The following is a 13942-nucleotide window of genomic DNA, read 5'->3' as shown; positions in this document are numbered from 1 at the left end:
TAAGCTTCCTTGTAAGAGCACAGGCACTGGCCCTGGAGCTCTCTATGGGGTAGAGACTAGACTATAGTCTCATAGCACACAGGCTGGGGAGAAGATTCTTCATCTAAGCCATCTCCTCCTGAAGAATCTAAAGGTTTAGGACATCACTTAATAGAATGGTTGGTTGACTCTACGGATACAAAACCAACTGTCAAAGACACTGCTCGGGTGCTCTGAATAACTTCCCCAAGCTGTGAGTTTGATGACAGAGTATCTGGCAGCCTCCTCTAATGAGGGAACATGATGGCTAGGGTACGGATCATGGAGTTAGCTTGTGCTAAGAGGGCGACTTGAATGTCAGGGTAAAGGGTATGATCAATCAAACTAGCATGTAGGTCCCATACCATTCAGTTGGTTCCCATTCAGCATCTTTGTCAGTTCAGGAGATATTGAGGGCAGAACTATTTGCATCTCTGTTGTATGAGACATTTAAGGTATTGGTGCAGACTCTGAGATCCTCCACTGGGCAAAAGAGTCCATTCCCTGCAGTGTGAGACATGAGGAGTAATTCATCTTTCCTGTAGAGAATGAGTTGTTTTGTTTTGTTTCTGGTTTGGCCCTACATGGCCAGAGCTGGTCAAGCCTAGGCAGCCAGAGGCAGAAACAGTAGACTTTTGTCAGGTTTTATTTGCCATGCATCCTTGTCCTGTATTGAGGCTAGCTAGCATGCAACTTGCTCTGGGGGGAATGATGCTCCACCCAAGGGAACTTGTGCTCCACCTAAGGGAACCATTTCAGACTGCGGGCTTCCTGCCATGCAAATATATTGCAACTTTGAGGCACTTTACTCAAGGATTCAATCTTTTATAACCAATTTTTAAAAATATGCCTGATTTTAAATGATTATGAATATCATTTAACATTAAACAAACTAAGTTTACTTTAAACTTGTTTTGGTTTAGTTGTTTGGATTAATTTTGACAACATATGTAGAATACTATATAATGAGAGATAACACAAGATTATATGATAAGAGATAAAAATTGGTCTCTCCTTCCAAGCTTGTCTCTGTAAATAAATTGTCTCTGTAAATAAAGTACTGAGCATGACTGACCATTAAGTTGTATATCTTAATTATCTTTAACAGTTTGCAATAAGTTAGTAACTCTTTCATAAGGTTAGGATTTTATAATTTTATTTTTTGATAAATTTGAATTTTAAAAATTATAAGTTTTGTATTAAGGATCCTTTACTATCAAAATAAACTTTAAATCATAAATATAATCCACAGAGAGACTAGGAACCTCATTTTCCTGATTCCTTTATAGTATACTTTTACAAAATGACAGTTTTTAAATTTTTATTTATTTTTCTCTCATATATTACATCCCAACCTCAATTCTCCCTCCCTTCTCTCCTCCCCATCTCCCCCACCTCTCCCAGACCCACTCCTTCTCTGCTTCCCTCGAGAAAAGAGCAGGCCTCCCAGGGATATCAACCAAACACAGCATAACAAGTTACAAAAAGACTAGGCACATACCCTCACATCAAGTCTGGACGAGACAATCCAGTAGGAGGAAAAGGGTCCCAGAAGCAGGCAAAAGAGTTAGAGACAGCCCCTGCTCCCAATGTTAGGAGTCCCACAAGAACACCAAGCTACACAGCCATAACATATATACGGAGGACTCAGCTCAGACCATACAGGCTCCTTGATTGTTGGTTCAGTCTCTGTGAGCCCCTATGAGATACAAGTTTAGAGGCCCAACATCCTGACTCTGGGTGTGGTTGTAAGCCAGAGACTTGAGAAAGATCTAAATGAGATTGGGGTTTCTTGGGAAAGGGGGTCTGACACCACATGACCACTCTGTCTTATGAAGTTATTTAAATCAGTTTATATATTAAAAATTAGAAGTTCTGAATTTGGACCAGTGGTGGCCATTTGCCCAATGTGTATTGAGGTCAGATTTGCATAGAAAAGCAAAGGAGAGTTTCAGTTCTGCAGAAAATTTGGAGCAGAAGAAGGAGAAAAGCAAAGACAGGGGTCAAATCCAGATTCCTGGAATGCCCTAGTCTAGGAGTTAAACAGCCCTGGAGAGTAGAAGGGTGCATCTCTTCCCTGACAGATTCTATCTCTAAAGATGACAGATCAGCAGAGAATTCCAGGAATTCTCAGCCAGTCCTAGTGGATAGAAAGCTTTTGAAACTTCGACCCAGTGATTGTCGGTGTAGATGGAGTTCCGGTGAACCCCAGACCTTGTTCTAATGGTTTGCTATGTTCTGGTTGAATGCAGGTGGGACCATGTTTGTTAACAACAAGGACATCTTTGTCACCCATGTGTGAAGATGCCCAAAATGTCTCAGATTTACTTCTTATAATATCAGCACGAGAGAATCAGCAGAAAATAAATAGAAAAAAACTGAAGTTACAGGTGGACATGTACATGCACACATATAGACATATATAAAACACATACATATATCCATAGACACACATATAGACATATCCATATTTATGCAGACATTCACATATAGCCATACACAATCACACATACACATGTGTACATACACAGACTTACACATTCTTACACACACACATATATTCATCCATACACACAGAGATTATATGAACATATATACATGTATATATATACATGTATGCACACAGATACACACAGATGCATATCCACATGCACACACACTCATATGGTTGGCTCAGCTTACTCATGAGGACTTGACTTGGGAATAAAACAGTGTTGTAATTCATGCAGTTTATGAAACAGACTAAGAAAAACCACTAAGTAAGTAGTTGTCATAGAAATGTAGCAAATCTGTACGTTACCAAGCCACATGCATTAAACAGACTGTATACAAATTATACAGACTTTGCTCTAAATAAAATATGGTTTCAAATCAAGGTGAAGGCAACCAAACGAGATGCAAGTCTGCCATGTGACATTTCAAGGATCTCCTTCGATTTTAGCATTTTCTTGTCAGTTATGAATATTTTCTTAATCATTCTTCAGCTTTCTTTCCAGCCAGGTATTCAAATGCTTGCATGTACAGGCTGCATCATCTGCATGTGCTCAAAGGACAGTTCAGTGCCTCATACAGGGAAGATGTTCTGGGAATGTGGAGGATCGAGTTAAAAGCACACAGCTTCCTTGAACTTCCAGTTGAGAAAAAAGCAGATGCACCTTATCTGTGTTTTGAGGTGGTCCTGAAGAAGGAGCAAAGCAAGCCGTAGCCACAGCTAACATGAGGATGAAAATAATAGCTGGATTTAGGCAGGAAAATGAGTGAGCTGCTACCCTATGAACAGCGAGTGATCCAATCTGGAGATTATTCAGGCCTCTGGCTTGCCTCCTATTGCAAGGGGGTGTCAATACCAGCTCTTGTGTTTATGTGGTCAAACCATCCCATCAGTCGACCATCCCATGAGCCACTCAAAACTCCCAGAAGTCTCTTCTCTCAGTGCATCATAAATATCTAAACCTGTAGTTTGGTCAGTAAAATATAGAAATTTGGTTACATGGTCATTTGAAGAACTGTTGTTTCCCCCCCCCCTCTTATTGATGTACAACTGAAGTAACAGTGGCACAGTCTTCAAAGGTTCCTCATGCCTGTCTGTATGTCATGGCTCCTGCCTCCAGCCCTAAGCAACATTGGTTGTCTCTGTAAACAGACTGAGTCCTAGACAGGACACACAGATGGAATCATGTGTACAATAAGGCAACCTTTTGCATGTGGCCTCTCTTGGTGTATATTTTCAAGTCCATCTACATTTCAGCACGTATTCCAGGTTTGTCTCTAACTCAATATATAGTAGAGGATAAATTTGAACTCTTGGTCCTCTTGCTCACACCTCCCCCGAGTGCTGGGAGTATAGACGATATGTGCTAGTGTGCCCAGTTTATATACATGCTGGGGGTTGAACTCAGGGCTTTGCACATGCCAGGCAAGCACTCTACCGACTGAGCTACATCCCCAGTCCAACAATCCAGGATGCTTTCTTTTACTTTAAGCGTGGACTATTATTCCAGTGTGTGGATTTTCCATGCTGTGTTCACCCATTCTCCAGGTGATGGACAGCCAGGAAGCTTTTTTTTCTTTTATTGAAGATAGTTATTTTTCATACAATGTATTTTGATTATGGTTTCTCCTCCTACTCCTCCCACTTGTTCCCTACTTCCCCTCCCATCCAGATTCTGCTTAGAAAACAAACAGGAATCTAAGGGATAATAGTAAAATAAAATAATATAAGAAAAATCAAATACAAACAAATCAGAATATGACAAGACAAACAAGAAATAGAACCAAGGAAAAAGCACAAGAAATACATTTAGATGCACACACACACACACACACACACACACATTTGCACACACAGAAATCCCATAAAAACCCAAAACTGAAAGCCATAATACACACACAAAAGACCTGTAAAAAAAAATCCTGACATGGCATTATGAGGCAAAGAACTTCCAAGGATGCCATTGAATTGGTTTTGTGTTGGCCATCACTGCTGGGCATGGGGCCTGCCCTTAAGAGTGGTTTGTTTCCCCATTTGGGGGGCGGGGGGAAGAAAACTACTTTTTCATTTGCAAGTAGCTATCTATCAATTTGAGATAGCTTCTGGGTTAGAAATGGGAGCATGTGCCTACTTCTCTTAGCTCCAGGACGCCATTTGGAGCAGATCTATGCAGACCCAGTGCGTGCTGCCACAGTCTCTGTGAGTTCATATGTGCACCAGCCCTGTAGTGTCTAGAAAGCTTGGTTTCCTTGGTGTCCTCTATCTCCTCTGGCTCTAACATGGTCACAGTTCCCTGAACTCTGAAGAGGGATTTTGATGGAGGCATCTCTTTTAGGGATGAGTATTTCAAAGTCTCTCACTTTTTGCATGCTGTCTGGCTGTGTGTCTGTATGTGTTCCCATCTACTGAAGGCGGAAGCTTCTCTGATGATCAATGTGTGAGTGTAGCAGAAAGTAGGAATAATCTTATTGCTGCATTCCTTTAGCACAACAGTAGTATTTGGTTTTCCCCAGGCTTCTGGGCTATCTAGTCTCAGGTTCTTGACCACCAAAGCAATGTTAGGTATGGGTTCCGTCTCATGGAGTGGGCCTTAACTCAAATCAGGTAGTGGTTGGTTACTCCCACCAGCTTTGTGCCATTATTGCCCCAGCACATCTTGCAGGCAGGACATCATTGTAAACGGAAGGATTTGTAACTAGGTTGATGTTTATCTTTCTTCTTTGGTAGTGTGCAGAGCACTGTTAACACTAGTCCATAGGAGTAAAGGCTCTGTGGAGGTGCCAGCTCAGCTTCATGTTCAATGAGATATGTAGGTGTTGTCTTCAGCATTTGGACCATACCATCAGTTCATGGATAGTAACCAATAGCCTTGGCAATAGCCTGGGTTGTTGGGTGTTTCTATGGGACCCATTTGGATAACAACTCAATTAGATGTAACCCATTTACAGTACTGGAAACTTCATTTGGTAATGAGATTGTCCAGTTAGGACTCTGCCTCCTCCATTATTTGGTGATTTCATTTAGATTGCCTTCATACTGTGCATATTTTAGGAAGGCTCCGTTGCATCAGGTTTCTATACAACCCTTTCTTCTCTTCTCCTCCCTGTTTGGTCCTCCAATCTCAGTCCCCACCCTTCCCCTGTCTACTCATAATTATTCTATTTGTCTTTCCTACGGAAAGACAAATATCCCTATCCCTCCCCCACCTGTTGCCCATTCTATACCTAACTTCTGTGGGTTATACAGACTGTAGCTTGTTTATCAATGATTTAGTGACTAACATCCACATATAAGTAAACATACACCATATTTGTCTTTCTGGGTTTGGATTTCCAAACTCTGGATGATTTTTTTTTTCTAGCATCATCCGTTTACTCGAATTTCATGATTTTTTTTAAACTACCGAGTCATACTCCATTATGTAAATCTATCATATTTTCTTTGTCCATTCATCTGCTGAGGGATGTCTAAGTTGTTTCCAATTCCTGGCTATTTTGAATAGAGCAACAATGAACAAGGTTGAGTAAGTGTCTCTATAGTAGGATGAAGTATACTTCTGGTACATGCCCAAGAGTGGTATAGCTGGTTCTTCAGGTAGATCAATTACAGCTTTCTGAGAAACCACCACACTGATTTCCATAGTGGTTGCATAAAGATGCACTCCCACCAATACATCTTTGCTAGCATGAGCTAGCATCCAGCCTTGACACAGGATCGGAGTTCTCAACTGGAAGAAGGGATATCTGAAAGGTGCATAATAAATATACATAGACTACTTTTTTGGGTACAAGCTGACAAGCAATTTTTCAAGGCTTTTTCAAGTTTATCTCTCTTCTCTCTCATTCTCTGCTTTCTTGCTTGCTTGTTCATTCACTCGCAGCTTGAGGCTGCACACACACACTCTGCATTCTTCTGCGCACTACTTTTATTCTGTGCACTTTTCTTTTCTTGAAGTCCCACACTCATACACCTCTGTGCGTTCCCCTTTCACTCTCACACACGCTCTTCACATACATCTCTCTCACACACACCACATGCACTCTCCTTTCACTCACACACACACTCTCCATACATGCCTCACATTTCTCTCTTCACTCATTCTTCACATTCTCTTCTCATGCTCTTTCTCACACTCTTCATTCGCTCTCATATTCACCTTACATACTCCTCACTCACTCTCTCCATGCTCTCCTGCCTTTTTCTTGCCCCAGTCTTTTATTGATACTCCAAAAGCAGGTAAAAAAAAAGACATTGTGTAATAATCATTGCCAAGTCAAATTCAAAAGAATAACCACATCCCACAAAGAATCAAGAATTACAATTATTCCCCAAAGTTTCAAGCTTCCCTATCCCCAGGCCTATAGCCAAAATAACAATAATTGCAAACTTATCATTATTTAAACTTTAACTTTTGACTTATTATACTTCAGAGCTCAGAGCTCCGAGGCCAGCTACTTGCATTTTCCTGTGAAGCTCTAATGATAAATGACATGGGCAAAGCTGCCAGGCAGTGAGTGGCCAGAAAGAATCAAGTTAACCCTTAACTCAATAGTTCTGCTAGCTTTCTGCTTCTGCACATTGCACTCTTTCCGAAGAGTCCCAGTGTTTTGACTTAGTTTTACTAATATAAGATTGTACATATTCTATACTTGCTTATCCAGGAACCACTCTCAAGTGTTGTACAACTTCTTTCATAACTTCCATAGTTTTTTCCTTTCTTGGGGTCCCAATGTTGGCTCTACTTTACTTTCTAATAATTTCTTCAAACTTTCTTTGCAAGTCAAGCATTAATCAGGAGCTACCATTGCACAGTTATTACATTGTTTTCAAGATGAGAGCACACAGCATGAACCTGGGCCATTAGGACTGTGCTGTGCTGTGCCCCATGCCTCAATTTTTTAATTGTTTAAGAATCATTACATCAAGGAACATCTAGTTTCACAGAGTTCACCAGAGCAGAAGGAGAAAGAAGTAAGAAAGTCATATATAAGAGAATAATTATGCACACCAAAGTCAACTGAAAACAGTCATGTACAAATGAAATCTACACAGCCATTATCCACGGCTAAGGTTAGTAGAAATGGGAACAACTGTTTTTTACAAAGAGCTACTGTGGGCTACTGAGATGTCTCCATCCTGGCCTACTGCAGGCAGTCCCTTATTTGAGATGGCAGGTCCCCTGGAGGGATGTGTCTCCTGCTTCTCAGGGTCCCAGACGCCATCCTTTTCTACAAGGAGCTGCCACGGGCTTCTGAGATGTCTCCATCCTGGCCTACCGCAGGCAGTCCCTGTCATTGTATGCTGTCCCCAGCAAGCTGCCATTTGTTTTGTTGACTTTGGAACATTCTGATTGTTGTAAAGTCAAATCTCAAAGTAGTTTTGATTTGGGTTTCTATGTCAATAAAGGATCTTGACATTTCTTTTGGTGCTCCTCAGCCACTTGAGTTTCCTCTTTTGAAGATCTTCTGCTTTGACCTGCTTAGGGTTTTCTTGATGTTCATTCTTTTTTGTTTGATCTGCTTAGGGCTTTCTTGATGTTCATTCTTTTTTGTTCTTTATGTACTTTGGATATTAGCCTTCTATCAGATGTGTAGTTGACAAAAATCTTTCCCATTTGGTAGGCTGCTGTTTGTCCAAGTAATGGTGTCCTTTATAATGCTGAAGTGTTTCAGCCTCATGAAGTCTAATTTATTGTTGATATTCCTGCTTGTGCTAACAGTGTTCTCTTCAGAAAGTCTTTTTCTGGGCAATGAGTTCAAGGCTATTCCCCACTTTCTCTTCATTAGAATCAGTGTATCTGGTTTTATGTTGAGGTCTTTGCCCCTTTTTGGAGTTGAGTTGTGTCTATGATGATAAGTATAGACCTATTTGCATTCTTCTACATGCAGCTATTCAATTTAATCAGCACCATTTGTTGAAGATGCTATGTTTTTCCAGTGTGTATTTCTGACTTCTTTATTAAAAAACAAACAAATAACAATGACAACAAAGTGTCCATGGGTACATAGGCCTACTTCTGGGTTCTCTTCCATTGACCATTATGACTGTTTTTGTGCCAGTACCATGCTGTTTTCATTACTATAGCTCTGTAATACAGTTTGAGATCAGGGATTGTAATACTTTCTAGAGTTCTTTTATCATTCAGGATTGTTTTAACTATCTTGGATCTTTTGTGTTTCCATATGAAGCTGAAAATTGTCTTTTTAAGTTCTGTGAAAATTTGTGTTGTAATTTTAATGGGGATTGCATTGAATCTGTAGATTGGTTTTGGTGGGATGGCCATTCTAACTATATTAATGCTACTGATCCATGAACATGGGAGACCTTTCCATCTTCTGTTATCTTCTTCAATTTCTTTCTTCAACGTCTTTAAGTTTTTGGTTTTTTTTTTTTAATCATATAAGTCTTTTATTTGTGTGGTTAGCGTTAGATACTTCATATTTTTTGAGGCTATTGTAAAAGGTATTGTTTCCCTGATTTCTTTCTTAGTCTGTTTTCATTTGTATACAGAAAGGCTACTGATTTTCATAAAATAATTTTGTATCTTTCTGCTCTCCTGAAAGTGTTTATCAGCTGTAGGAATGTCCTAGTAGAATTTTTCGGGTCACTTATGTATATTATTATATTCTCTGCAAAAAAAAAAAAAGTACTTTGACTTCTTCCCTCCCTATTCATATCTCCTTGATATCCTTCAATTGTCTTGTTGTTCTAGCTAAGCACTTTATTGAATAGGTGTGGAGAGAGGGAGTAACTTTGTCTTGTTCCTGATTTTAGTGGAATTGCTCTGAGTTTCTCTCCATTTAAGTTGGTGTTGGCTATGGCCTTGCTGTAAACTGCTTCTAGTATGTTGAGATATGTTCCTTGTGTTCCTAATCTCTGCTTGGGAAGTTTTTGTTTGAATTTTCATACAGCACACTCCCATGAATGTTCACACGCATGCTCTTATAACTGACGTGTTTTGTTTTCTTTGGGGAAAACTGACAAGAGTGGCATTGATGGATCTTATGGTGTTTCTGCTTAGCTTTCAGGGACTGCTAAACAGAATCTACATCATTTTACTTTCCTATTGTCAATCCAGGGAGGCTCCCATTTAAACTTATCCTTGCCAACATGTGGTATTGTCTGTCTTTTTGATTAATGGCATTCTGTTTGTCTGTCATGGCATCTCATTGTGGTCTTACTGTGCATTATGCCAATGATCAATTTTCATGAACATCTTTTTATAGTCTAATTTCTGTTTCTGTATCCTCTTTGGTGACGTCTCTAAATTTTTTTCCCAACAGACATGAAGTTGGGAGGAGTCAAAGGCTTTAAGGGATATTTGAAAAGGAAATAGAAGTTCATTATGATCATGTTTCATTGACATACATATGTGACATTCTCAAGAATGAAAAAAATGTAATTTTAAAATTGGATGTGTTATTATTCATTTGTAAGAATGGTTATAGATTCTCTGTCATCTGTATGATTTGTAAATGATTTCTCTCAGCCTGTAGCTCATCTTCTCATTCTCTTAGTGCTTTCTGGGATACCACAGACTGACGTATCAGGCTCTCATCTTAGGCAAGTGTTTCACCAGTGAGTTAGACCTCAGATTACTTTAAACTTTTTATTTTGAGATAGGATCGCACTAAGTTTCACAAATTGACCTTGGACTCATTCTGTAACCCAGGCTGTCCTTAACCTTGGGATCCTCCTGCCTCAGCTACCTAAGTACTTAGAATTATAATCCTAACTCACCAAGCCTGGCTTAATAATGTCTTTGAAAGCATGAAAGATTTTTACTTTAATAAGATTAAATTATTTGTCTTATCTATTACATGTTTGATATCAATATCTTTATATTATGTCAAAACAATTTTTATACAATAGTTCATATTAAACTATGCATGTGTACTAAATCAATGCAATATTTAATGTTACACTAAATATATTTTACAAAGAAGATTTGTGCTAAAGCTTTTTCCCATCCCCCATCTGACCTACTTTGCACTTTGAGTCCAATCAGAAGTAGCAGCCTGTCATAAAAGTTTCCAAAGCTACTGTGAAAGAACTCCACCTCCTACCACTCAGCACAGGATACTAAATACAGCACCTGGGCCGCTGTGTTGTGCAGGCATACTTCCTAAGTAAGGCTTTGCTGAACTGTATTAGTTGAGCAAGCAAAACTACACAGATGCTCTTCTGCCTGCCTTTTGATTTCCTTCCTGCGCTGTTTCCCGTTTGTATTTTTGACATTTTCTTTTGTGTGTAGAGTGTTTTGCCTTGTGTTTTTCCTGCCTCTGCTGGAGCCATCACTATGTGGACAGGAGACTCTCACATCCCTAAACAAATAGTCTCCCCAAACACTTCTTGATTGCTGCATATTCATTTGCTGATGGAAGAAACACACCTGCCTCTTGTTGAGCAGCACGTATGTCAGGAGCCAACGTATCCTCAATGTTGTGCCTTAATGCTTCTGAGCAGATTTCTCACTGGTGCTGAGCACATAGAGAAAGTCAGGGTCTAGAAATAGATTTGTGACGTGGAGTGTGCAGAGTTCCCTTTTCATGTGGCAAGGCACATGCAGGGAGTGGGGTAGGGTGAAGGTTTCATTCTGAAATACCAAATCCAAGAGGTACCTGGGGAAATGTACCCCTCTTGAGTCAGCACTGGTAGACAACAGAAGATAACTGTAACTGACACATAGATGCTGGATGGTGGAAAGAGAGAAAGGATAAATGAAGTAGAAGACAGCAGAGTACAGAGATGCTGGACAGGTATTGTGGACTGATCATAGTAAATGTAACGCAGTGAAATGAAGAGAGGCTCGTGACTTAGCATGGAGTAGATATGCATCTCACTCTAAGATGAAGGGATGAAGGGATGAAGGGAAAGGAAGATCAGCTGCTAGAGATCTTTTTTTTTTTTTTTTTTTTTGGCTTGGGTGGAATGAAATACAGGAATGTGTCATGACCAATGAAATTTACTTTCTGTCATGAGATAGGATGTGATATCATTTGGAGAGTTTAAGGAGGAGAATTAGAATGAACCTGTTTTGGAATTGTGAGTGAAGGCTAGAGATAGGCCAGAGATGGAGGCAACAGGAAATGAAGGATTCCTTAAAAAAGAACTGATAAATAAGTATTAATGGAATGATTCATAGGCTGTGAAGGCTGCACGGCATTCTCCAGCCACACTTGAGGGCAAGAATTTATAAGCAGATCTTTCCTTCAGGAAAGGCTGACAGGAGGATACCTGTGGGAGCAGGACATAGGCACAGGCACTTTTGAAGCTGCCTAAGTAAATCTTACATGGATGACTTTGGAAAACATTAGGCTCATAATTAGACCAGGAGTTCTCAAAGGATGCTCCCCAAAGGAAAAACACAAGGCAAAACACTCTACACACAAAAGAAAATGTCAAAAACCTTAGGCAGACGTTCTCCAGTTGCACCCAAGCCTACTGAGTCAGAAATTCAGTAATGGAAGTAGATTTCAGCTCACCTTGTTAAAAGTTTGGCAGTCACTGAATGGGAGGAAGGAAAAGCATGCTGGCCCTGGTGATTTCTGGGAGCAAATGTAGTGAGGAGGCTGGCAAGACTCATAACCACTGACAGGCACCTGCAAATGATAACTAACTCTCTTCTGAGCCTCAGAAAGGTCAAAGAAATAAAAGCTGGTTACTGTGCTGGATGGTCACCTATAAGTATGTTTAATTATTCCAGGAATGTGGCACGATTTTGAAATTGTGGGGGAACTGACAATGCTGACCACATGTTTAGAGCGTCAGTGTTTACAAGAGATTTTTAAAAATGGGGCTGGGTGGTACTGGTGTACTCCTTTAGTCCCAGCACTTGGGAGGCAGGGGCAGGAGGATCTCTGTGAGTTCAAGGCCAGCCTGGATTATTTGGAACTACAGAGCAAGTTCTAGGGCAGCCAGAGCTACATGGAGGAACCCTGTCTTGAAAGACAAAAACAAACAAAATGAGAACATTCAGCAGAACAAAAGTTAATGGAGGAAACCCTATTTTGTACATGGTGAAAAGCAGAAGGACACAGCTATGTGTATTCTGCTCCAAATCCCTGTCTCCTATCTAGAGCTATGTATGGGAGAGAGAGGCCTTCAGCAGGGCAGAAGCAAGAGAGCATGTGTGTTAGGTATGACAGGCTTCATTTAAGGGTAGTGGAAAGACATTGTCAAGAAGAAAACATTGGCAATAGCCCAGTTTATCTAGCATACATGAAACATTAGGTTTTTATCACCAATATTTTAGTGTTCAGTTGCTGTGAAGAGACACCATGACCATGACAATTCTTAGAAAACAAAGCATTTATTTTGGGTTTGCTTACAGTTTCAGAGGTTTAGTCATTTTCATCATGGCAGGAAGCATGGTGACTTGAAAGCAAACATGGATGCAGGAAAAGATCTGAAGACAGGAAGAGAGAGGCACTGGGCTTGGCTTGAGTGCTTAAAATCTCGAAGCCCACCCCCAGTGACACACTTCCCCACACCTCCTAATCATCTCAAATAGTGTCATTCCCTAGTCACAAAACATTCAAGTCTATGATCCCATGGGACCCATTCTTATTCAGTCACTATGGCATAAAACTGAGTATGGTGTCACATGCCTGTAATTCCACCATTGGTGAGGACAGATGAAGGCAGGGGGATCACAAGTTTGAGATTATTCTTGGATACATTGAAAATTAGAGGTCAGCCTGGGATGAGACCCTGTTGAAGGAGGAGGAAGAAGAGGAGGAGGAAGAGGAAGAGGAGGAAATGGAGGAAGAAGAGGAGGAGGAAGAGGAAGTAGAGGAAGAGGAAGAAGCAGAACAAGAAAATATTTCTGTTGTGTGGAATGGAGTTGCAAAGGGTAAGGACTTGCAGAGGTAGGTTGAGGGTGGAAAGAGTCAGAGGTTAGAGGATAGATGCAGAAGTTACAGGATAGATAGTTTTTACATTGTCAAGAAGGGAGTAAAAAACTGGGAGAGATCAAGTTTGCCTTCCTGACAGGGCATGATTATGAGTATGGGAGTCCTTGGTCCAACTGCTAGCTTCCTTGACAGGAGTTATTTGACACTACTGTGGCTGATTGTCCCAGACAGAGCATGGGATCTGTGTCCCTGTGGCAGAAGCTATGGTTTCCAGCAAGGCTGTTTTGTGATGGATGGGCAGGGAAGCTGCAGGGACTGCCTTCAGCATGAACCAGCAGTGGCAGAGCCTGTCCAGAGAATAATGCTTTTATATGAACCACAAAATCTGTTTAGTTGTGGACCTGCTACCCAGTAGAGAGTTGTGCCTACCTCAGAATGCTTCCAAGTCTAGCTGTTATATAATTCAACAGGACCAAAAGATTCTCAAAAACTGTCAGCTATTGCTTATCTTGGCTTTGGCTGAGAGGGAGTCGGGGGGGTCAGAGGGAGGCAGAGAAGAAGAAATAAATTAAGGAGA

The sequence above is a fragment of the Mastomys coucha genome, unplaced genomic scaffold (genome assembly GCF_008632895.1).
Source record: "Mastomys coucha isolate ucsf_1 unplaced genomic scaffold, UCSF_Mcou_1 pScaffold9, whole genome shotgun sequence".
Taxonomy (NCBI): domain Eukaryota; kingdom Metazoa; phylum Chordata; class Mammalia; order Rodentia; family Muridae; genus Mastomys; species Mastomys coucha.
This window is presented reverse-complemented; position numbering follows the sequence as displayed.